We start from the raw sequence: 26,181 nt of genomic DNA, 5'->3' as shown, positions 1-26,181 counted from the left end.
ATGGTATATCAAAGTCTTTTCCCATTCAGCATCAGCAAATGCGGTTTCCATGTCTTGTTCCCCCTTACTAGTAACGGTCAGTGGTTGAGCTGCCCTGTCCCACAGCAGTGCTTTGTAAGTATTCATTAGCTGTTGTCTACCCTGTGTGAGCCTAATTGAAGTGGTCCTGATATTAGGTTCGGGGAGGAGGGGAAATCATACCCAAGTTTGCCCCACATCTCTTGTTAACTTAGCAAAACTTAGGAGTTATTGTTGACTTATTCCAAATTTTTGTGTGGTGTCCTCAAATATGATAAATGTCTTCACTTCTTTCCTACATGTCACCCAGCATGGAGCACCCTCGCCCCATCCAGACAATGACCTTCGTTTCATGTTTTAATCTTTGGAAGTGTGGGTAGCCCTATATTTTGGAGTGTGTCACAAAAGAACTCCCTGTCATAATTTTAGCACACATACGTTCCCATATTTGTGATGTCAATAATATTAGCCACAGTCTCTTGGATCTTGCGCTTCAGAGCCATATGTGCAGTTTGCAGAGTGAAGAGTCCGACTGAGACAGAAAATAGGTCCAGGCACCAAAATAAAATGCTTTCATTAGTAAATCAAATAGCTAAAAAGTGTTCCACTTCTGCAAATCAGGCCAGTTTTGAACTTGTAAAGATAAGCTGTAGAGGTGTTTTGGAAGGGAGTGTTGAACGTATGCATTCGTCATTGCTTCATGCATTGTTTGTGGCTATATTAGGGAAATCAACAGTAAACAAGCATTTGCAATGCAACGGGTCTCGCGTTTGCTCATTTTAGAGCTGATAGCGTTGAAATTCCTAACCCGACTTTTCACCTATCGGGCAAAAGTGCGTTTATATACGTAACCGAAAAAGTGCAATTAACTATGTAAAGCGCTTGACTTCTGCCAAGCGAGATTGCGCTCGTAAATTAGAGAAAAAGGAGTCCACGAGCCCAATGGAAAACAGCGAGCCTCGCATGTTTTCTGTACTTGGTCGCTGCGCTCGAGGAGGGCTAGCCACCGGAAAAGGCATGCCATATGCGTGCCTTGGACTAATGAAAGCAAGCAGATTTTATTAGGCAAGCCCACGAACCAATAAAAAACACTGATGTGATGTTGACAGGGCTCCGAGCCCTTTTCTAAACACTAAAGAGTCTCGCTGCGATACGCATGCGCGAGCACATGCAACACAGGCTCAACCCTAAAAACGACCCGCTAGACCATAAGAAAGGCCTACAAACAAATAAAAGAACGACGCACAAACCAGCCCATCAGGCACTGCCTCATTGCTTTTAAGGGCAGTCTGACAATGGCAGAATGGACTCTGGGTAACACTGCAAGTAATATTCTTTCCTGATTAGGGCTCTGTAATTGATGCCATTTTTAAAAAGCACTTCATACCGCACCATTACCATCTCTCAGTGATACAAGTAACAAAACTTTTTATTAGCCAGTTTAAAGGCAGTTAGTTTATTTGCCTCAGTTTTACGCCCTTGGAAGGATGGATCACTGAATCGGCCTTGTGGGACTGAAACTCGAGGCTAACCTCGCAGCACATATGCAAGGAGCGAGCACTCAAATCCTCAAATCACCGCACTCAGCTATTGGCTGAACCCTAATGTGTGTGTAAAACAGAAGCGTCCTTTGGGGGGGCGGGAGAACAGTAGCCATGCTTCAACCGCATCCAGGCACACCACAGCGACGATAATAATCCCCAAAACAGACAAGATTTAAACTAATTGCTTGATTGATTGCAACAAGTATCCCTTATGTGCTCTTATGCAACCAGTTACATTGTGTTCAGACGTGTAAGCAGCATTGACATCAAAGGTTGTAAAACAGCTGAAAAAACTGGCGTTGCCTTAATACTGGGAGGAGACTTTTCTAATTGTGTTCCTTATCTTATTCTACCACTTGATGGCCAGGAAATAAAAGGTAAGCACGTTTTAATCAATACAGGGCCCAGTTGCAGATTACAAAGACAAAAGGACATTTCACAGTGGAATTGAAGATGGTAATACACGAATAGTGTGCTGAATAGTCGCAAAGACAGAGGTGTTACTGGGACCTGTGCGATCCGAGGGAGACTTGTAACGGCTGGTAGAGACCTGTATAGTCAACCTGAGGGATTACTTAACTCTTTCAGGTTCTCAGAACTGTGTAACATTTTACTGAGATCTGTGTAATCAAGCAGAGGGATTATTTCAGGTTTTAACAGCTGTTTAACGTTTCACAGAGACCTGTATAGTCAATCTGAGGGACTACTCAACAGTCCCACGTTCTGAGAGCTGTGTAACTACAGAGATATTTATAATCAATCTGAGGGGATATTTAACTATCATAGGTAGTCCTCGGCGCTGTTTAATGATTTACATAGATCTGTGTAATTAACCTGAAAGATTGTTCAACTGTCTGAGGTGATTCTAATAGCTGTATACAATTTTACAGAGACCTGTATAATCAATCTGAGGGATTACTCAGCAGTCCTAGGTTATGAGGGCTGTGTAACTATTTACAGAGATCTGTATAACCAACCTGAGGGTCGTAGGTGGTTCTGAGAGCTGTTTAATGATTGACAGAAATCTGTGTAATTAACACAAGAGATTGGTCAACTGTCAGAGGTGGTTCTCAGAGCTTTGTAACTATTTACAGAGATCGGTGTAATTAACCTGCGGGATTGCTCAACTGTCTGAGGTGATTCTAAGAGCTGTGTAACTATTTACAGAGATCTGTATAATGATTCCGAGGGATTACTCAGCAGTCCGAGGTTCTGAGATCCATGCAAGCATTTACAGAGATATGTGTAATCAATCTGATGTTTTCTTCAACTGACTCCGGTTCTAAGAGCTGTGTAACGTTTTACAGAGATCGTATAATCAATCTGAGGAGTTATTTAACTATTGTAGCTGGTTCTTAGAGCTGTTTAATGAATTACAGATATCTGTGTAATTAACCCAAGAGATTGCTCAACTGTCTGATGTGGTTCTAAGAGCTGTAAAACATATTACAGAGACCTGTGTTGTCAATCTGGGGATTACTCTCCTGTCTCAGGGCATTTTCAGAGCTGCATAACGATTTACAGAGAGTTGTATAATCAATCTGAGGTATTAATTTCTAAGGTGCTTCCGAGAGCTGCATAAGACATTACAGAGGGCTGTATAATCAATTTGAGGGATTCCTCAACTGTATCAGGTGGTTCTCTGAGCTGTGTAATCGGAGGGATAAATTAGCCATTATTTTACCTGCCTTAAGGGGAGCTGTGTAATTTAGTAACTAGGTCAATAGTCTATAGTTACACAAAGGAGAATACTACAGTTTATAGCTTTCTTAACCGTCACTGATCATTCTGTTGTGTCCAGTGTAACTGAGAGTTGTGTAGTAGAGAAGCAATTTTATCGTCACAAGTATAAATGCAAAATATGAGAGATTTCTGCTACCTCAACTGTTGCCAAGTGCTATGAATTCCAGTCGCAGTTGTTAGTACGAGTAATGACATCTGAGGATTAGTCCTACTACCTGAGATCTGAACTTGTAACAAACCTGACCTGAAAATAGTTATGCTCTATAAACCTTGGGTTTGCCAGATGTGCAGTTTGAAGCATAGTCTTGCTATTTCATTCTACTACTGCTAGTCTTACTGAGACTTTGTAACCTGAGAAATATTTCTGCTGTCTCAGGAATTGATCAAATATTCAATTTCGTGGATTTAATCCAGGGACCTTGTTTGTTGCACACATTTCTCCACTGGATTAAGTTCCCTTTCCTTCTTCTCCTGCCTTCTCCAGGTATGGTAATCAGGTGACAGATGAAGACATGGGTTAATCCTCTTTCAAAAGGTTCTTAAATCTATGATCCCTTCATTTTGCACCTGAAGTAAGTCTTTTTCATGCGTCTGAGCCCAATAATACCCTTCCCAATCTCCACACTCTCTGCACCAGTCAAACCCATCTCAGTTAGGTACACCATCCTAACCATAGCTAATCACCTACAATTCACCCATTGTGACTCATAAACCACAAGCGGAATCACCACAGCACTTGCTAACCAACACTCATTTCTCAGGCACCACCTTCATTCATATCTTCAGCGCACTAATCACAAGTTCATATCTCAACTCCACATGCATCCTGAAATCCTTTTCCTGAAAAGCTACAGCATTCAACAACTCAATCAAGAACTCAGAGAAGGACCTGCAATCACTTGCAAAACTGCCTCCCCATGCACCTTCTAGAAGCACACAGCAGAAAACCTTAATGTACCTCTTCACTTGCTACTTCCTTCTTTTCCCCATTACCTCAAGCAAGCAATACTTACTCATCATTTCCTCTCCCCACAGGAGCAGGTGTTCTTCAAACAAGAAAGGCTGTATTCTTCTTAATAATTAAATATAGTAGTTGCCAAGAAGGATATTGGATAAATGTCCTTGCCTATCAACATGTTCAGTGTTAATCCATGCAACTTAGCCTTACCATAAAAGACTATAACTGCCTAGTCATATTTTTGGTGAGGAGGATTGAATGTATAGAAAGGCCCGGAGAAGGCATTCAAGTTAGCTAAATGCAATGAAATCAAATGAGGAATTCAATGAAGTCTGTTTAAATGTTCTACAGATCTTGGTGTGGATGATTAGAAGTTTAGATCACCACCTGGGTGTTATCAGCACAACTGGAAACAGACCCCCAGGGACTACAGCACATTCTGCATACAAGTAATAATCAAAAGTGTTGAAAAAATTCCCATGTGGATTTTGTGGAGGACAGCTGCTGACACTCAAGCAACTTGCAATGAGATGATTGGTTCCTGCTCAATATTCATCACGAATTCACGTACAGTGTTCATCTCCTGTCTCGTTCAGAAATGTGCTTTCCTTCACTATGAGAGCACCAGTACCCCTCAAGCCCTCTTGATAAAGACAGTTCCTCAACTTGTGTACAGTAGTCATGTCCATGTTGTACATGCAACTACCGCCAGTTTCTTCTTGGCATGCAACATGGCTAGGCCTATTCATTTGTATAAGTGGCACTCATTTGTTTTCCTAGTCATTCGGTATAGAAGGCAGCTTAGAAGCTGCATAGAGATTGTCACCTCCTCATATTAGTTAAGTCATCAGAGATCTTTGACCAGCCTATTGTTATGGTTGGCACATTAAATTGCCAACATTAGCATCTCAGAAATTCCTGGGGTTTAATGGATTAGCATCGGTTTTCAGTTTGTTCTTTGTAGATAACTGTAATGGACATGAGTTCATAGCACACTCATAGATATGTTCTTAGTGCATAGTATTGTTGTAACCATTTCATCGTCTGCTAGATGTTTCCTCACGTCCAACACACCCTTCCCCTTCTGTTTAGAAGTGCAATGTGTTTGTTTGATAGGTTCAGGTCCTTGTACACTAGCAATGTTCCTGGTATACTGTAGGTCATTAAGTAAGCCTTGTACTGTATTTGTTATTGGAAGAAAATGTTGAACAGTTCAGAAGTGAGACTCCATCTCACTCACACAGAGAGGCAACGTCCGCTTAGACCAGAGGTCTCCAAACTTTTTAGTGCCGCACCCCCCCAGTTGAAAAATAAAAATCATTGGGCCCCCCTCAGAATTTTTCACAATTATTTTATAAACATGGCAATGTTTAAATATGTCTAAACCCATTTAAACATTGCAGTTAAGTACTGTTACCTTTTTAAAACTGCAATAACATGCTTCTGCTTAAAACAAATGCCTGTTATCTGTATAATATTTATTTTGGCCAGAGTCTGGGGCCCTGGGATCACTTCAGGCCCCCCTAGGGGGGGCCGCCCCCCAGTTTGAAGACCTCTGGCTTAGACTGTCTATGCTCATTGGTGTATGCTTCTGCTACTTTCAGGAACTAATGAATAGCAGGTGATTAAAATTACAACCTGTAATGATGAGTCATTGCTATAAACTGCTATCCAATTGATCACTTACAAATTTATTTAAAATCTATGTTCAGAATTTACGAGTTTATGCAAGGATTTCTATGCACAGTCTAGGTCAGGATTCTAGTGCACTTTTCCTTGGAATAGCCTCCTTGCAGATCAATAATGGTTGGCACTACATGCGAGGCATGTTTCTATTAACACAGTATTTTGGAGGTAAATGGCCATTGGCATTCAATTTTGTGTAAAATCTTAACCTGGAATGAAGTTCCGGTATTCAACTGGTTTTCTTGCACAACATTCCTGAGGCCACATTACTGCTGCATCCATTTTGTGGTGATGTGCTCTCATTAAATAACATTATATGTTTTTTTTTTCTTTCACTATGATTTAGGACATTAATATAGGCTAATCATTCTAATGTTTATTTTTCAATGGCACAATTTTCTTAAGCATTATGAGTTAGAGTTTTAATATCTCCTCCCGAATTGGCTACTATAATGTTAAAATGACATAATCATAGTTTCTCAGGAGAAATAAGTATCACTTTATGATGTTTTGTTTTTGTATTGCCGAAGTAATGTCAGACTGTGAGTAGTGCACCGCCATTTCAAACCCTTGATGACTATTTTATCCATCCTCTTGAGTCACTGGTTTCAAAATTAATAACAGAGCTTGATTCAATCAGTAATCATCATCCCGAGGACATTTATTGTGCACGCGCCATTTTCCCATTTTGCATCTGGTTAGAGATGCAAGCAGAGGGAAATAAAATGTTGGGATCAAGGTCACATTGCATATCTTTGACTATGAAGATAAGTTGGAGCAGATAATGTATTGAATCCACAGTCTCATACGCTTTACTAGCAGATTCTCCGGGTAAATATTTCCATTCTTTGTCCTATCTTTATTTTCGCTATCTGGCGAATACCTCGATTTCATTTCCTAGGTCCCGACTTAGAAAGTAGCCTAGATGTTTCTGGAAGTCAGGTAGGACAAATTGTTTCAGTCAAAGCCAGACTCACCCAGCCTGGCCCGAAATCAATCCTGCAGAGAGATAAATGGCAGACAGCAAAAGGAAACAACACCACACTGTGCATCAGCAGTATCTGTTGATGGCATCTTACAATTAGACATATGGTACCATGTATTTTTTTAAACAGCTATTTATGAAATGTTTATAGAATTGCACTTAAAAGCAACTATAAAAATGATCCTTATACAATACAAAAGGAGCAGGGACCCGATTATTATAACAGCATCCAGACAGGTTTGAGCCAAAGTGCATTGACCGCCGGTGTGCCATACTTAGACTTGGGGGATGCACCCTTTTGGCAAAAGAAAAGTATGGTCACCTGCACTCATGCTAACTGTATGCCGCATTAAGATACTGAGCAGCGATTCACAAGCTACTCCAGTTTTCTCTTCAGATGCAAGTGCAGTGCCAGACTGCACACATGCTTTTGGGGTCCTGTATGGTACCTTCAATGGCCAAAACTCAAGAGAGTACTGTGCAGATTCTGAGAGCGTTGCCTCTGTCACAGAGCCGGTGTGTTTATGCAGGGGCTTCCTGGACTGCAAACAGGTGTCCAGAGACTTCTTCACCAAAATGGTGGAGGTCTCAGGGTGGCCCCTGGATCCCTTCATGCTCCCTCTTACACAGCAAACTGAGGGAGGCTAAGTGTGATCACATTCTGGATTATGAACCTTCCGCATGTCCCTGACAGACCTATTTGACTATGCGTATGCTTCAGTAACACAAACCAAGCACACAGACAAAGGGAGCCCCTCACTCACACAGTGCTACATGTGCATATGTGGGAACCTTTGAATTAATAACCGTTAAAGAGAACATCGATTTCACAGATAATCAGAGGGAATTTGTTTTTTCAGAGTACCTTACATAAAATATTTCAGGAAAATTGAATACATTCTTTTACTAGGCACACTTACATGTGTAGCCGCTCAATAATAAAGCCTAATACTAGGGTACGCCACAAGGGCATGCATGTGAATAATTCATTTTTTAGGTATCAGTGTTTATTTGGTGTGGGAAACTGTTGCTTGGTTGACATATAAATTGACATATACTCATGTTAGATATAGGGGTTGTGAGCAGGGTCCCTTTGATCAGTGTTGGCGTGGTAGGACATTTTCCCTTATTCTAGGTATTTAAAACTGTTTAAGTTCTTTAATAAGGGGCATTTATAATTGTGTTCGTTCAGTTTATAAAGCTTGACAATTGGGTGACAAGTACGTTTGTGGGACACTGAATAATGCTGAAGACTCCTAAATCAAAGGGTGAATAAATGATTGGATGAGTTCAAAAACATAGTATTTTTTATATTTTATTGGACTCTAGATATTTATTGCATGTGCTCTAAGTCATAGGAAAAGAACTGTATTTGTAAATATGATTAATGTCGACCATGTTTATTTTTATCAAATAATCATTTATGCTTGGTAGTATTCTTGTGTATAGAGTTGGTGTGGTTCTACCTTCTGTTATAACTTGAACTCTGAAGGGCAAGTTAGATTCAAACGAAAATGTTTGCTAAATTAAGCCTCTTTGGGTACCTTCTGTGTTGTAATTTGGCTACTCAATATTAGGCACACATTTGCAGCTCCTCTGTAATATCAGTCTGTCTCTCCTGCAGGGCAGATGGCCCACGGTGCAGTATGCAAATGGAGGCAGAGTTTAAATGACCAAGTCTCTGGTGTTGAATGGCTGGATATGGTAAAAACTAAAATATGAACAAAGAACTGAAGTTTGAATGTTAAATCACATTTTCTTGTCATGTGAATTAAGTGAGTTAAAAGGTGAAAAACACTATTATGTTACAAATAACAGTAGTCACCCACATCGATAGAGACCAATCAAGATTAAGGTAATGGAGTCTTATATTGCCTTTGAGAGAGAGCCAGCTAGTTCTGTCAGCAAAAAATAAACAAAGAATACTAAAACCAGAAGAGGCCTTCAGCTCTAGTAGAGGACGAGTAGAAAAGACTTCTGACTTAACAGATTGCTAGGTGTGATATTGCATTGAGATTGATATTGCATTGTATTGTATTGTATTGTAGGATTTGTAGGATTTGTATAGCTGCCCATATTTCTGACATCTTGGTGCCAAAATAAGAGACCAGTGAATCTGGTGTGCTTGGCTGAAGACTCCTCAGTTCACGCTTGTGTTGCTCTTTAATTTATATATATATATATATATATATATATATATATATATATATATATATATATATATATTAGTCGTATTAGATGAAAGTAAGCCACACTTTTTTTCCAGCACCTTCTTAATTTAACCATCAGCAGTACTTCGGGAAAACATTTTCATATGGTCTTGATCTCTTCTCTAGTTGAAGTGTGCTTTGCTGGTGCACCTGATCTTGAAACGCTGATGGATTTATTCTCTTGGTTAAAGTGCCTTACTTCTGACCTCTCAGTTCGCCCTCAGTCATAACTAGCAACAACACTTGAACAGAAAACCCTGGATAAACACAACTTGCAATTTTCCAAGCACAACACTAGACTTCAGCAGTATGCACAGCATTTGAATCTACAACAGATATTTACAACAAACCTATAATTTAGGACATGTAGGAGTGTGATAGGCAAGAATAGAATATGTGATTAGTTAAAAATAAAGAGATTGTGGTCTAGAAGAGAGTTGGTCATTGGTGGGGCAAATTTTATCTTGCATTAATGTAGTATGTGACAAAATAATGTTTAGACCGCCCGTTGTTAGCCCCATTATCTTGAAAATAAAATGTGCTTAATAAATGTGAGATGCCATTAATTTTTTTCCCCATTCTTCATAAATAAGGAGTACATTTGTGGTGCCTCTCATTTTGAAATGCATGTGAATAGCACATCTTTGAACTTAGTTGGTTTCAAAATGTTCACAAAATGGAGACGAGACAGATGGATGAATCAGAGCATATATACATATACATATATGTGATTTGTTTTGTAATAATTACCCTATCTTTTATTCTCTAAGACATAACTATGATAGAAAGTTTTATACAATGCAATAGGTTGAAGGTTATTCAATCTGATGCAGCACCATTGATGCCAACACTAATGTTTTACCTTGGCTACATCCAGAGCATAAAAAAACAGCAGGAGCTATTTCACATATCTTTACAGGGGTCATTAAGTTTTTATAACTAGATTACTATTAAGGGACTTGTTATTCTTTTTTCCTTACATCTAATGTTCTTAATGAACCATTACCCCAGATTTATATTTGTTTAGGTTGATGAAAAACAAAAACTCTGTAATCCCTACTGTGGGTTAAAATGATAAATGTATTCTTGCAGTAGTAAAATCATTTTTGCAAGATATATTTTACGTTTCCAATCTCCACTGCTGACGCTTTAATTAATTCCCTGCAGCGGACAGGGAAAAAGAAGAAAAAGAACATTGAGTGTTGCTGAGGTTAACACTTTTATTAAGCTAAGTGAAGTGATGTGACAGATTAACTAAAAGTCGCCTAACAGCATTGGATTCCAATGCTGGTATGGGTATTTTAGCAGGTCCCTAGTTAGAAATGTAATTCTGTATCTTAGTATATTGTGTCATTCAAATGTAAGTTCACACTGCACTGAAAAAAAGAAAATATTACAAATTGGCTTAAGGTCCTGATATTGCCATCAGTGACAGTACGATCAAGGACACTTGCATTATGTGACTGGGGAGGATCTAAATATGTGGCAGGTTTGACTAAATTATGTAGCAAGAAAAAGCAAATTATGCACCATAAAGCAGCACGTTATGTGCAGTGTTACTTCATTATTTTGACATTTCTACACAGTTAAAACTATTTGGAAGCAGGATTTACCTCACGTGTCAGTTTAACACCTAAATACAGCAATCAGCATCTGAAAATTAACCAGTTAATCTTTGAAAGGGCCCGCTTCTGCACTCACTGCAACACCAATGGCAGCATTTTAGTAACTTTTTATCTGTGTCTGCAAGCAACATGTATTTGATAAAATCTGCAAATTATGCTGCAGGTGATTGACTATGTAGCAAAACCATAATTATGCAGGAAATTCCACAGCTACGGAATCAAATAATTGCAGAGGTCATGAGAATGACATTGTTATATAAATTAGAGGTAGTCATTCATCCATCTCCTCATGATGCTCGTACCGCAAACTGCAATGACATGACCTTGTGCAAGATTCCAATAACACTGTGCATAAAATCGATTTCTAGCCTGATGCCTTATTGTTGTAGATTCAAATAAACCTAATATCATATATTTTTCATGGTAGGATACACAGGATAACAAGCCTTAGCATTCGGGATCTATACAGTACAGTAAACATTTGTAAAGAATATGGGCCAGATGAGGAGAATTGCACAAGTGGTAGGCTAATTGACACTGATGATGAGCAAATGGACACTGATAATGGGCAATTGCTCACAATGCAGTGCAACTTTCTACATTGACAGTGCAGTTCAGCACCAGCAGGACCCAACTGGAGGAATGTAAGTTTGTACCAGTCCATCAGCTCAAATTGTCCGGGCACTAGTGGAAAATCACCTGACAACAGTGAAGTTTTCTGAATCTTCTAAATGGCTAGAACATATGCTGACGATCAATGCTGATGATCAATGCTGATGATCAATTTAGTGCTATGTTGTATTTCGAGGGCCAAGCCACTGGGCCACGAATTAGCAAAGGACAGCTTCAGAAGCTCAAAACAGCTGAACTGGGGAACAACAACAGGGTTGAACTGGGACAGAAAATATGCCCAGGCACCAAAATAAACGTGGCAGATAGCTGAAAATGTAGCCCACGTTTGCCAAGCAGGTCATATTTGAACTTTGGAAAGACACAAATCTACTTGTGCTTGCTGCATGCAATCTTTGTGGGAATATCAGGAAAATCAACAATAAACAATGGGCCACCCGACCACAAAACTGGAACACACAATCGCCTGTCAGCCCAGCCATTTGGACTTTGGCAGGTTGCCCTAGTGGCCAGTCCACCCATGAACAAATCAGTCAGACAGTAAGTTTTTCAGAACTTTTATTAATTTAACCCTGGTGTAAAATAATCTGCTACAGAGAGGCTAAAGTCCCACAGATGACAGGAACAGAAGCAAGTAAAAATTAGTGAATGCAAAGCCCATTTTCCCTTGAATATATAGAAGTCCCCTCTGCCAAACATTAAAAGGTCAAAGGACCTCAAAAGCAATTCCGTTTTGCTAGGTAATCAGTGCAAATCTCTAAGCAAAGGAGTTTCTGAGCCAGTGTTATGTATTTACTGTAAAACACTCATACAATAGAAAGGTTTCTTGGCACTAGGTGGTGTAAACTACAACGTCAATGGTAGACAAAAGCTAGCACCACGTAGTGGCTTTTATAAACGAGAATGTGGTCTCGGACCAGTTTCCACAGAGAAGGGATATGTCCATGTCACTTAAAATACATACAACTATAACATTTGGCAGTGATGTAGTGACATCAATGGAAGTGTTTGGAGTAAGTATCCATGGTGTTGGGAATAATGTTTGACTCTATAACTTCGACTCCTCTAGACCACATTGAAGCATATCAAAAGAGAAGAATTAAGATGTTTGGTCTTTGGTTGTCTCTACACAGCACGTTAGACAGATATCTGGTCAAGTCTATGTAAAATATTCATACTTCAGAACCTTTCCTGCACACTGAACGCAAACAAAATGGAAAAGAAATCATTAATTTCATTCACATTCAAACTTGACCTAATGGAACGATTGCCATTTTGGTTGCCATTTTCTGTTCAGTCATAAACCGTGTCTTGGGTGACCAGTAATACTTCTTCTCAGTCACAGACCGTGCTGGGACCTCACATTAGTGCTTATAACTTCACATTAATGCTTCTCATTGGGTCAAGGCCACAAACTGCCCTGAATGTCTATTAAATCTTCTTCTTCAATCATAAACTGTGCCCTGACCTCACAATAATGCTTCTCTTCAGTGCTCAAACTGTGCTCCCACCTTACGGTAATGCCTCTGACTTCACATTAACACTTCTCATCTGTGCTCAAACTGCTCCCCAATATTTCACTGGTACTCTTCTCTGCATGCCCATACACTGATCGATCCTTGTTGCAACCAAACATACACGGCTTGTCGTTCTGTGATTGTCCATTTATCCTCCCACTGCTTTTTTTACTTTGCTACCTGGAAAATGTACATACAACTTATTGGAGCTGCATCCTATTTTTTTCGTTCCTTGCTTGAGAACATTTATAACACACCAACTTGAAAATGTATGGACATTTATTACATAAATGATATGCCTCTGTGGAAGTGATGGGTGGAAATCTTGACAGATAAACACTGCATCCTCAAATTATGTCTTCCATGCAGAAACTGACAACATGATTACTCATGAAGTCAGCACCTTCCAATGGTTATGTAGACGCCTTCATGCTAGCAACATGAATGCCTTAATGCTGTCAACACAATAGATATCACAACATGAAGCTCTGTTGGCGTCCCCCTTACTCACCATTGTCTAAAAGTTCCCTAAAAACAAATCATAAACGTGGTCCATACTAAATTATAGTTAGCAAAACAAGACACAATTTTAATAATATCTGCAGCTGGTTTTGGATATTTATACAGATTTAATAATGTCGTTGCTAAAAACCTCTGGTAGAGAAAGAAATTGTAGTCCACCAATAAAATATAACTTCCTATATAAACGTATTACTTTATACTCTTGTAGTTTCTTGGCAATCTTCAAAGGACCACAGTCACACATATCAAATGCAACTACATTGGTGTTATACCTTTGAACTCAACTCTATTTTGTAACACGGTATGAAGGCATTAATATAATAATTTCCTATTTATAATGACAGGCTACTACAGGAAAACTGCCACCCATCTGAAACCTGGGAGTCAAATCACAGGTTACCCTGTGTCTGAGTCAATCTCTGCTTTACAGATTTCCCTTGTTTTTAAAGAATGTATGTCCATATGCACTAATGCACTTTTCCGTAGACACAGAATGGGAAACGCCTTTATTACATCAGTCCCACAGCCTGTAATCCTCCTCCTTTTAAAGTGCATTGATATAACTTTACAGAACATAATGTTAAACAGTGGCAATAAATATAGACCTCTGCGGTTTCTCTGTAAACCTGGGCTTCACTCTGACCTCCTGCTCTTTCAAAAGCATAGATGGAGGATGAATACAACTCCACCATCACTTTTTTTTACCATTTGAGTTTGATAAATACAAAAAAAATAAAAGTTGTAAGGTGTCTTATCTAGACACTATGATCTCTCTTGGCTTAAAATGATGTGGTGCTCATGCTGATGGCCTTAAACCATGTTACCATCACTTCTTTTTGCATTAAATTAAACTTTCATCTTTAGAATTAAACTTTAACAGTACAGAACATCGCACAATGCATCTCAAATAATATTCAAATAACAGATGTGGGTGTTAGGCAACAACGAATCTATGCCATGCCTAGAAATTTTTGCGGCCTCAAAGATTTGTAAATTCTCAGTTTTACAAGGAAGCATCACCAACATCATTTGAGGATCTCCATTGGACCTAAATGTGACCACGTAGATTCGCTAGCAGCCCCCTGAACTCTTAGAGGTGCCAGCTCCAAAGTATCAAGAAATGCAGAATTAGAGATAGTGTCACGTTTGTACCCCCTCCCCAAAAAACGAGCTAACAAATGATAGCAAGACATTTTGTTTGCAAATGACAACAGAAACATCCTATAAATGTCGGTGTGCAGCCTTTCTGATCTGCCTTCTATGTCCATTGTCTGCATTTTACCTGTTTGTGTGAGGTTTTGAAGCATACTAATGGATATTCTAACCAGTACGTGTGCTTTCATCAACAACAACAAAATTTTGATAGCATTTTTCATGTGATGTAATTGGGTTCAGATCCCATGTGATATCACTTCATGTGACGCCATCATGGGACAATTAGTACTCAATGTCAATTTTGCTGCACTATGATTGTGTTAAAACGGTGACTGAAAAGTTCACAATTTTTAATGAATTCATTTACTACACGAATTATATGCAATTATAAGCCTGCCAGTTACACAGCTCCTTCAACCCGTCTAATTTTTAATTGATAATAAAATAACTCATAGGGAGCATGCAGTAACTTGTGACAGGATGTCCTGAAATGTAAAAGTGGAATCCAACAGACCATAACAATATTTCCGATAAATAATCCTTAAAATGTGATGATTTCACGTAACAGGAAGTCCCCAGGAGCAGAACTCTGCTTTGCATATGCCTCTATGTCCAACGACCATGATTGTACAGTGTTTACTGCCTGCTTGTGAATCAAGCTGCACCAAGACCATGATACAAAGTGTGCTCATAAAGAAAACTTACAAGGGCAACGCCAGGCCTAGCTGCTATGTCAATGCTTGTTTTTATTAGGCAGTCACAATGTTGTGTTCAATCTGGAACTTTCCACGAATAAAACCAAAACGTGCATAATATTTGCAATGCTATAAAATACATATAAAATGACATTAAAAAAACTTCCGCTGAGGGGGAACAGTTATGAAAGCGCTGGAGTACATCCCAGAATCTTGTGGCTTCAGAGTGGGTGCATCAAGCCGTTTCTTTCAAGGAAAATAAGCCTGTGTAGGACGCTTTCATATCGTGTTTTCTTTTTATTTTCACCACAAGGGCACGAAGACCAAATTTAAAAGGCAAATAGTAATATACATGGAAAAAATCTATTTTTGCACATATACCAGCCCTCTTTGTACATGTACACTTGAGTGGGGTCAGATGTTGGGCAGATGCAGATCTCTGAGCATTCCTCACCTAAAAGAGATGCAAAGAGCTCTGTGACACTTTCTTTTCCCCTTCTAGAGTGTTTTGAACTGCAGCAGGGTATGTGCAGAATAAGGTACAATGCTGGCAGAGCACCATATATGCTACACCTACATTTTAGGATCTTGTACTTCAATGAAAATTGGTAGTTATTATGTATTTTCTGTTCCTTAGTTAAAGGTAGAAGTGGAACCAGTGACAATTCCGTGCATGGCTCGTTAAGGCTCATGCAAGAAAAATGCATTTCTTACCGACACAGGTTGAGGGGTCCGGTGGTCTGCTCTCATGAGCAGGACCACTGGCCCTCTGCGCACGTGGTTCATAGGAGCAAATGAATCTTAAAGCAGTGGCTGTGGCCCTGCTGATCCAAGAATCATGGAGGACTGGCTGAAAAAGACAACTCAACACTTGACCTGCTGGTCAGATCCTCCTCTCAATAAACAGGCATCTTTGTGGAAGTGGACCACAGTGCAGAGAAAATGCCCATCTGCCTTTGTGAGGAGCAGCATGCGCCTCAAAAATACGCAACTTCCTTGCAGGCAATTGGGCCCTGAATGGAAACCAGTAATAAATGATAAGCAATAATGCACACTGGAATTCGCTTCATAAAGAAATTCGATCTCTGCAGGTATCAAATGCGGTTCTAAAACGTAAAGGGTTGCGCTCAGTAAAATATGCGTCAATGGATACCTTTTAGTGTGTGCAAATCTATTTTCAAATCTTGCATTCTCTTGGACATGGATGTTACAGACCAAAAATACTGCACTATAAAAAGTCCATTATTCACTTGAAATGTTAAAGATGTTAGAGTAATTTCGTAACAGAATTGTTAGTTAGTGTTAAAGTACATCTAAGTTATTTAGTTTAATACTCTATTCATCTTCTTGTGTTTTTGCTATTGTTATCACATCTTAAATGAGTTATGGACCAACCCCACCCAACCCTTTTATCATTTTACACATTGCAGGGAGAAGAAAGTCTGGCAGGAGCACCGACCTTTAATTTGTTTCCTGGTGAAAACAGACACCAAGGACCAGATTCAAAAAGATGTTTCTGTATTTGACTGTGATTTATGACCACAACAGCTCACAAAATATGCATGCATTGTGTTCTTGCGATCCATAATGCTACATTATGCATGCAGGTATGCCATTTACATATGTGTAATGTCTAGCAGTCATGTATAAATAGGCTCTCCTGGAGTGGAGGGTTTTCACATTTTGCAGCTAGATCCACACCATCTAAATTAACGTAAAACTACTCCTGTTAGAGATATGTTCCTCTCAAAGGGAGAAAGAGAACAGAATGCCCCAGCGGTTATGGGGATGTAGTGGGTGAGCTTTTACTTAGGAAACACATTTTTCCTATTGGAGGAAAAAACACAAAAAGCTAAATACGCAATGCTGATTTCCAAATCATGTGTGCATGTACATTCTCCTAGAAATCTGAGTGTTAGATTTCCAGTAATTTCAGTTTTTTTATGAATCTCCAACTCTGGAAAGGGCTCCAAATGTAGGAAGGCACTGTAATGAAACAGATTTATAAATTTATACAGTCCTACCTAGTGAATTGGGCCTCGTAATCTCCTGGAATTAGATGTTGGGGAGGGCAATTGAGGACAAGTGCAAGAAGTGATTATTGAGTATGCTGTTTACAGAGATATAACGTACCCCCTGCATATACTAAGGTGGAGGTGGGCCCCGGTCCTCCAGGGGACACCTAACCCTGCAGGTTAAAGTCTATGAATATTTGTGAGATACCGGAGATCTGGGAGCTCCTTATCACATTCTGCAGGTGAGCCCCAATATTTTCCATTATGGCAATGACGGTGTTCAGTCAGCATCCAATCTAAATGTAAAGTGAACCTCACCAGGCATGTCAAAAGCTTGTGTGGGGCTAGGGGACAAAATGTTGCTAGCCTATGTTTGGTGTGTGATGGAAGAAACAGTTTAGGCTTAAGAAGATGTAGTCTGGGGAAGAGAAAACACAACTTTTGCACCACCTAGTGGTGTTGCGCGGTGAGCGGCGAGCGGCAAGAGATTAGGGCCCTCATTACGAGTGTGGCGGTCTCAGGACCGCCACACTCGCGATGGCGGTCAGACTGCTGTGGACAGGGTGGTCCAGCTGCCCTATTATGACTGTGGCAGATGTGTCACAGTCCGACCGCCGGCACAGCCAGGTTGCCACCTGTCAACAGCCTGGCGGTCTCTGCGGTCGCAATACTCCAGTGAAGCGCTGCAGGCAGCCCTGCCCTGTGGATTACGAGTCCCCTTTCAGCCAGCCTTTGCATGGCGGTCTCACTGTCATGTAAAGGCTGGCGGAAAGGGGGCGTCAGGGACCCCATGGGGGCCTCTGCACTACCCATGCACTTGGCATGGGCAGTGCATGGGGCCCCATGGACAGCCCGTCGCACATTTCACTGCCCGAATTAAGGGGACACTGAAATGTGCAACGGGTGCTATCGCGCCCGGCGCACCACAACATTGATATTGTGATGAGTGTTCCACTGGACCAGTCGGCGGAAATGCTGTTTTCGCCCACTGGCCCAGCATAAAACTCCTAATAGGGCGGGCAAAAGACCTTCATTACTTGCGGTCTTTTGCCTGCAGCGGCTTCGGCGGTCCTGTGAAAGGACCGTCAAAGTCGTAATGAGGCCCTGGGTCTCTTGCTTTATTGTTTTTTAAATGTACCACATCAGCGTCCCAGTTGCCCTCCTCTTCTGATGGTGCTGAGCTTCACTTGAGCCTTTTTTAATGATTATAGCTGTACGCGGCGTGACAATATATTGTTTTGTGAAAGCCCTTAAGCGGTGACGATTCCATTACAATCATGCCTCACTGGACACGAGATTCTCAGTTCAAGAAGTTTCTCCTAACATATAAGGAAAATATTGTGTGTAAGTTAATCATTTTCAAAGCTTTGTAATTTGTCATGATGTCAAGGCAACTGTCACTATATTGCCTCTTTGCAACGTTGAGTGTGAAAACATATTGGACCATTTTGCACACATTCACAGTGATACGTTAAAGAAAAGCATGCATATATGTGTTAAATTGTGGGTGAAAAACAAAGTTATTGACTGCACGAAGCATTGTAAATATGCCCATATATGTGTATATATACTCCATTCCTAGATTCGGTTTGCTCTCCTTTGTTTCACTCTTTCTGCCTATGTTCACTCTCAGGGGCCTTATGCTGTGTGTCAGAGATCTCTGGTCAGAGAAAAAAGTGACTATATATAAAGTATTTTTATTAATTATGGTCAATACTGGGTGGGGTTGGAGCCTGAAAGCAGGAAAGAGAAGATTTGTACTGAGGTCCAAAAGTACATAAGATGTTTCAACACCTCATCTAGAGTTGCAAGCGCTATATCAATACAATTACAATACAATATGAGACATTGAGCTTGCAACACGAGCCCTGCTGCTATGTTGGGGATTGTACTTCTTAAATAACTGTATGCCCACCAGTGCACCTAGGGTTTCGCCCAAAAGATATGTGCTCCGTTGGAGCTTTGGGGCAGAGTAAACGCTTCTAATTGTATTTATTAATTGGTTCAATTATTTATTTAGGAGATTAATAAAAAGTGGCATGTCTCCTTAATTTGTCTCATTGTATTTTTGACAGTCGGAATAGCGCTTGGATTGTCCCTTACGTGCTCATAGCACAAGCTGATTGATTGTCGATGGAATAGCCCCTTAGATGCAAAGGAGCCCTCCTTGGCAGGATCGGTGATATCACTAATTGAGTGTAGGACCCAAAGTTGTTATAAGGAGCCCTCCAAAAGTGCTGCTGACTGCCTGGGTTCCCGAACACCAAGGCTGTATAGTGTGATACCATCTTATGCCTCTTTCTTCCACCATTCCACACTCCCTTTTATCTCACTCTTGCTTCTTCTTTTTCATCCTCGTTGTCTCCCTTTGTTGGTTTTTCTATTTTCTGTTCCGCCTTCATTCTGCATTTGTGGCTCTCTATATTGCCCTGGGTCAAAGTGTGAAGATGAAATTAAGTCCTGTCTCCAAGTCTCCAAAAAAAATGCAGATGCCCTCTACCTGCAACATTATGCTATAAAAATACTGAAGAAAATATCGATTTGCCAAATATTGTGACCTAAATATCAACTACTATAGTACTATGAAAGTAAGTATATGAACATAAGAATGGATTTACTAAACTTAACTCCACATCTATGTACTTTGTCAGTCCGTATGCACATATTGACAAAGTACTTAGATGAGACGTTAGGTATATATAAATATATATATATATATATATATATATATATATATATATATATATATATATATATATATACTAAAGGTACATGGAGTTGGAGTAGCATTTGGTAAGAGTATACTTAGAGATACTTGCCTTCATGACATTTCTGTAGTTATTATTTAGGTCATAACAGTTATGCACATTTCTATTTTTATTGCTGATACTTTGATGTACATGCCATGCCAGTCATCATGGCATTTGCCACACTTATCTATCTATACCCAACCACCTAGGCCTGATGCTGGTGGTTTGCTCTTCCGTGGTGAGGAGCCTAAGTACAGTATTCCCATTATTGGCAATGCTGAATAATTCACACTCAGCTAAAATTCTGTAGCCACCGGCTATCTTTTTGATTCAGTAGTTATTGAATCCTAATCCACCTGGGCCCAATTTACAAAGGTTTTCCAAGGATTGGGTGTGATTTACACTTTTAGCATTCCTGGCTTCCTCCTAAGTTTGATGAGTAAGCCTGGGGTACTTATGGCTTACCCCTGGCATTCGGGAGCAAGACAGGAGTACTGCTAGAGTAATACAATGAAAACGGTTGTGGAGATGCCAAAATATGTTTTCTTTGTTAATAAGTAGTGATGAGCCACTGCCCACACAGAGCTTGTGGCCCTGATGTTCTAAACTTTGATGCTAGGCAGTTTGCTGTGCTGCTTTGTATGAAAGGGAGAGATCAGAAATGAGACATACTGTATAGACTAAAATATGACACACCTCTGCTCTCTCATATTGCTGATGCACTTCAGGCAGCCTAGCGCCAATGCAGGCACCCTTTAGTCATGGTGCAAGGGTGCCTGCTTTATAGCCAGGATCGTTTTTGTGCAGGAAGGACTACCTTCCTGCGTAAAACAATAATTTGGTGCATATTCCTCTTTCTATATGTTGCATGCAGCACACATAAAAAGAGGAAGTAAAGAGAAGACTTGAAGATATGTCTCTTTGTAGTGCCTTTCTCGCAGACATGCAACATTTTGGTTTACTGCCTTTAATAAATCTGGGTTTACGTGGAAATACTTGGGTAGATGCTTGCGAACGCTCCACCCATGTAATACCTACCCAAAGCAGTGTAACGCAACGCAGCAAAGGGTGCTGCATTACGTTACTTTTTTTTTTCTTTTCTTTTTTTACAAAGCCACTCAATTGGCCCAGATTGATACAGTTTGGCCCTTGTGTGGCTTTCTAAATCTTGACTCGCATTTTGTGCCGTGGCTGCGTGAAAAAAGTGGTAAAATCACGACGCAAAACTGGAACAGCATGTTTCAGTTATTCCAGCATGCTCTTCAGGTTAGGGTAATGTTTTCACTCACTTAAGTAGAATGATAACACGGTAAATGTAATACCAAAGAACCAGGCATAACTCGTAGGCTTGTGCTGCTTGAATCAATTATAGATTTCAATCTGAACACTTCCCGGTAGAGAATACTATGGCAGCTGCCGGTTGAGCGCTCTGTATCAGCGCACCCAAAACACCAAGGAATGTGACGCAGCGTGGTCTTATCTGCGCCGCCTCTGAGACAGCACACTTCACTCAATGAGCAGCTGTGGGGCCACGAGGCGCCACCGCGTTCCAACGGTTCCAACGGTCGCACTACCTTGTCGTCCAGAGAAGTGTGCGGTGATTTAAAGCGCTATAATTGCAATTGCTCTGTGCTGGAGGAGAAGGGAGATTGGGATCAGAACTGCTTGGAAGAGCAGAAGCCCTTCAGAAATATTCCCAGCTCTTTGCATGATTGGCTGTGAAACCTTAAGTCCAAGGAAGAAATGGGCGTGAGTATTGAGGGGTCAAATGCTTGTCTCAGCAGCCTCACATGGGTGATTGTGGGCTGGTGAACATAATCCTTTAACCAAGCACAACTCATAATTAATATAGCAGAGCTAACATCGTTTAAAAGGAGGCACAGTGGTCTTCACATGAGCCATATGCAGACTGGGGCTGTGCCTCTTATTACAACAAGCATTGGCAAAGTCAATCTATCTTGTATTTTAAAGCCCGCCTAAAACATTTTAAAAGCATGCAGAAGAGTGCTGTTTTATTGCGTAATTATTTAGAGTACTTGTGGACATGTAAAATAGCCACTCATGTATTGCAATGCAAGTACCCCATAGAAGGCACAGTGATACACTGAACAGCTAGTAGCATAAGGTCTCTTAGAAATGTTGCTCTTCAAACAGCCAAAGTGCACTCTGTGTATACATATAGTAGTAACAACAGGTATTGCTGGAGCAGTACTGTCAAGCCAGACCTAAGACAATGGTAATAGCCTGCTGTTCAAGTATTACCTGCTACAGTGAGAGTCAGTAAGAGAGAGTGCTAACCACCCTCTCATGGAAAGGGGTTTTATTTTTGCTCTACGAAGGTGTACTTTGAAAATCGGCCCCAGTTTGAGACCCAGCCACATGACCAAATTTACAAAAGTGCCTCTTTGGTCTGCCTTTGGTCTCTTGGCACCACACAGGGGGAGCAGGTTGACTCTGAAAGTGAGGATGAAAGTCCATGAACTTATTAGTGGCAGACATTCTGTGACTCTCTATGATACCTGTTTGGTCCTGCACAAATGAATAGCTGGAACATATCAACAGAGAAGATGATCCCCTAATTTACATAGTGGTTTTAGCTGTGCAAATGTAGGCCCATGGCTGCCTCCGTCACCGCGGCTTACCTAGCAATGATCTAGCAGATGCAGTTGTACCTGGGCCCAGAGGCCCGAGGATCCCACTAAACCCTGAATATTGCTGTATTTCTCTACCAAAACACTGGTCAAGGGACCTATGTTATTGCTTGCACAGGATTCAAGTTACTATTGCTTACAAGGTGAAACAAATACAAATGTGCCTGGGCTGAAGGGGCTTGTCAATACAATGATAAAGCTGGTCCTCTGTCTGCCATGCAGGGAAGCTATGTACCACATCAAGGTTGCACCTGTCACAGCAGACAACTCCATTTCTGCACGCCAGCTCAGCTGTGCCTATGACCAGGCATACACACCGCAAGCGATACCCTCACTGCACAGAAGCACATGGATAGGTTAAAAAAGAAGAAAGGTAGAGTGAAGACAGACTGACTATACGTTCACTGATGCACCACCCACACAGAGTCCCTTCTACTTTCGAGGCGCACAACAATGCTTGGTGTTCCAGACTGGACTCAAGTCTCAAGTTTTACCCAGGGGTGAAGCTTAGTCAATAAGACTGGGGGGTGAGCTTCCCAATAACCAAGCTGGCACAGAATGCTAAAATACATGATAGGCTAAGCAGGGTTAATTAGAGGGGCTTAAGGGGCAGTGGAAAGGGAGAGGAATGCGGATTGGCAGGAGTACTAAGAGAGACAACACAATATTATGAAAAATACCCAACATTTTTAAGGACCTTCAAAACAGAGATGGAGAGAATGTGTGTGAGTTTTTGTCTGTGTGTGTGTAAAAAGTCCTGGTGAAATCTGACAGCCATCTCACCATACCCACCTGAAAGCACCTGTACCTAACTATTCATCAGAAAATGTTTTTATTAAGGGGGTGTACTACACCATCCCTCCCTTCCCCCAAAGCTACACCCCGGGGTTTACCGTGAGCATGTGAAATGGTAGGCTAGGGCAAAGTGTAGGATAGAGATAGGAGAGATCAGAAAGACAAAGGAATCGGGAGAAAAGAAAGTCTACAAACCCAGCCTAGAGCATGAAAGATGGCGTCAACCTCATTACTTTCACAGTAATGCTACAACTGAAGGCCAGCTCAGAATAAAGTACTTGATGCTATCTTTTCTTGACTTGTGGGCTGACCTGGGACAGAAATCATCCTAGTATGTGAGGCAGGTGATCATCTCATGGTCACAAGCAAGCCCTGCTTCTCAGCTCTTGATAATCGGACAGCAGTGGTTAAACAATTCATCACATGGTGTTACTTTGGCACTCAACATGCTTCAGAAGTAACATGGTCAATTGCTCTGAGTTGACATTGGAACCACATCTGTCACATACTGGGCTTGTCCGTTTGAAATCTTCTGTGCTTTGAGGTGGTACCTTTGTAGTTAAGTATAAGTACAAAGCCACATGCCCACTGGAGGAATATGTAGCCTATTGACATAAATGTATCCTGCGGGCTTCAGATAACTATGTCAAGCAGGTTTCATGGAGCTTGGTCGTAATTTATGTTGGGTTCTCGTCTTTCTGTTTTATTGTATTTATTGATCTCATGACTTTTGTCTCTGAACTCATCTCTTTGGGCTCTGTCTTTGACGGGGACAAGTAGACCTCCATATATGATAATGATGCTCAAGATCCTGGTTATATCTAACTCAGCAAAGTCAGAATTTATTGGTTGAGTTCAATACCACCCAGGTATGTGGCTTTTCGGGCAATAACATGCAGATATGCATGTTACAGTAAATACCAGGCATTTTCTCTCAGTGTTGGTAGTTCTAACCTGCCAGTATTTATCACAAAACTCTTGATTGTGTAACAGCAGTTAATATCCATATAGCAATTAAAAGGGATACTTTGAATGGACATTTATGACTAGGGTCACTGGAATTATGTGCCTGGGAGAACACAGAAAAGAAAAGGAAAATTATGCGCTGTGAAGCGGCACATTTTGTGATAACATTATATCCCTATTTTGTAATTTTAACTCACTTAACACTGTCTGTGACCAGGTTTCACCCTATAAGAACCAGTCAAACACCCAAACACACAATAGGCGGATCTAAGGGGGGGCCTGTCAACTTTAGAAATGAGCTTTGAACTGCACACCAACATGTGTCATTGCATTTCTAATAACTTTTGACCCATTTGAGTTAGAAATAATTTTTTTTTTTAAATCAGCAGACTATGCAGAAGGTGATGGATTATGTGGCAAAGATGACAAATCAATAACTGTGTGGAAAATGGCAGAGCTTCAAAACCGCATTATTCCACGGGTCCTGCTTATTACTCACAATGTACAAATGGTTAATGTATCTAAATGGGTATAATGGATTTTGCCTATTACTTTCTGCGGTTTAAATTGGTTTGTTGGAGAACCTATGTGGTTCCATGGCTACATGTGACAGAGCCTTTCTCCATCAATTACATTTCACACATGCAACAGACGTCACAACACAACAATATAATTTACCTTCATCATTAAGCCACCATAGCCCTGAAGGAGTTATGCAGATCCGTTCAGGCCAGTTGGACAGTGGTTTGTGTCTAGAAATTTACTGATTTTGGTGCCAATGGAGATATTAGAAGTTGACCGTAATCTTTAGGAGAAGTGACATTAGTGTGCTTAACAGCAAAACACACAAAGCCGACTAAGTGGAACATTAATTAGTACAATAAGGGATTCACGTAAACTGGTGGCATAGTCTTTCAATAGCCTGTAGAGGCAAAGGACGTGTGTCTTCGTGGAGGTTTTCAAAACCCCTGCCTATTACGATGAGACCTATTTGAAGAAGAAATGGATGAGAGGGGAGGGGATGTATCCTGTGTACTACGCAGTCTATCTGATCATTACTTCTCCAGCACGGCAGCCCATCTCCACAGTAAAGCTGGCCATGGCCTGAGCCGTGCATCTGGCTGCGGCCTCTGCAGTGTAGCAGATTGTGGATTTAGTCATGAAGCATATCAGGGGCTCAGCAGACATGGACTCGGCTTTAAAGTTATTTTGTTGATCTGAACCTACAGCTATTGTCAGTGGGCAACATTTGGGTGATTTTGGTGTTCACACAAGTGCTTGGATGAGATAGCCTTTGATCAGATTCAGGTTCTGTGAAACTACTTTTCCCCTAGGAGCATTGCCATAGGCATTTTTCTACATTCTGTTGAGACATGTCTGGTACAACCATAATCAAGGCAATACAGCTGCCTTAGTACACCACTTATAGGTCACACCAAATGTATACAAAATGCCAGAATGGCCTTTTTTCAGTGCTCCAGGTAGTAAAATGTTATTTTTTCTGGACCACTGAAAATCCTTGCACCCAAAATGGGCAAACTGGTGCTCCCCTGAGTACCTGCTGTGCTGTTTACTGTTGTTTACTACCCACATTTGCATGTTTCACTTTAATATTATCATATGTGACAAAGAATATTATTGCCTTTCCTTCAAGCAACCCATCCAATTATCTGAACACAGAGTAAGTTGCACTTTGACAAATGCGTTAGTTCAGTT

General features: G+C 40.6%; 1 protein-coding gene across 3 annotated transcripts in view; it reads right to left on the bottom strand.

The window, feature by feature from the left end:
- TTC28 (tetratricopeptide repeat domain 28) overlaps positions 1-26,181 on the bottom strand; it is a 1,605,451-nt gene that overhangs the window by 405,722 nt on the left and 1,173,548 nt on the right. The gene's annotated exons all lie outside the window — the stretch shown is intronic.

The sequence above is a fragment of the Pleurodeles waltl genome, chromosome 11, assembly GCF_031143425.1.
Source record: "Pleurodeles waltl isolate 20211129_DDA chromosome 11, aPleWal1.hap1.20221129, whole genome shotgun sequence".
Lineage (NCBI taxonomy): Eukaryota > Metazoa > Chordata > Amphibia > Caudata > Salamandridae > Pleurodeles > Pleurodeles waltl.
Note: the sequence above shows the minus strand (reverse complement) of the source record. Positions and strands in the feature narration are given on the sequence as shown.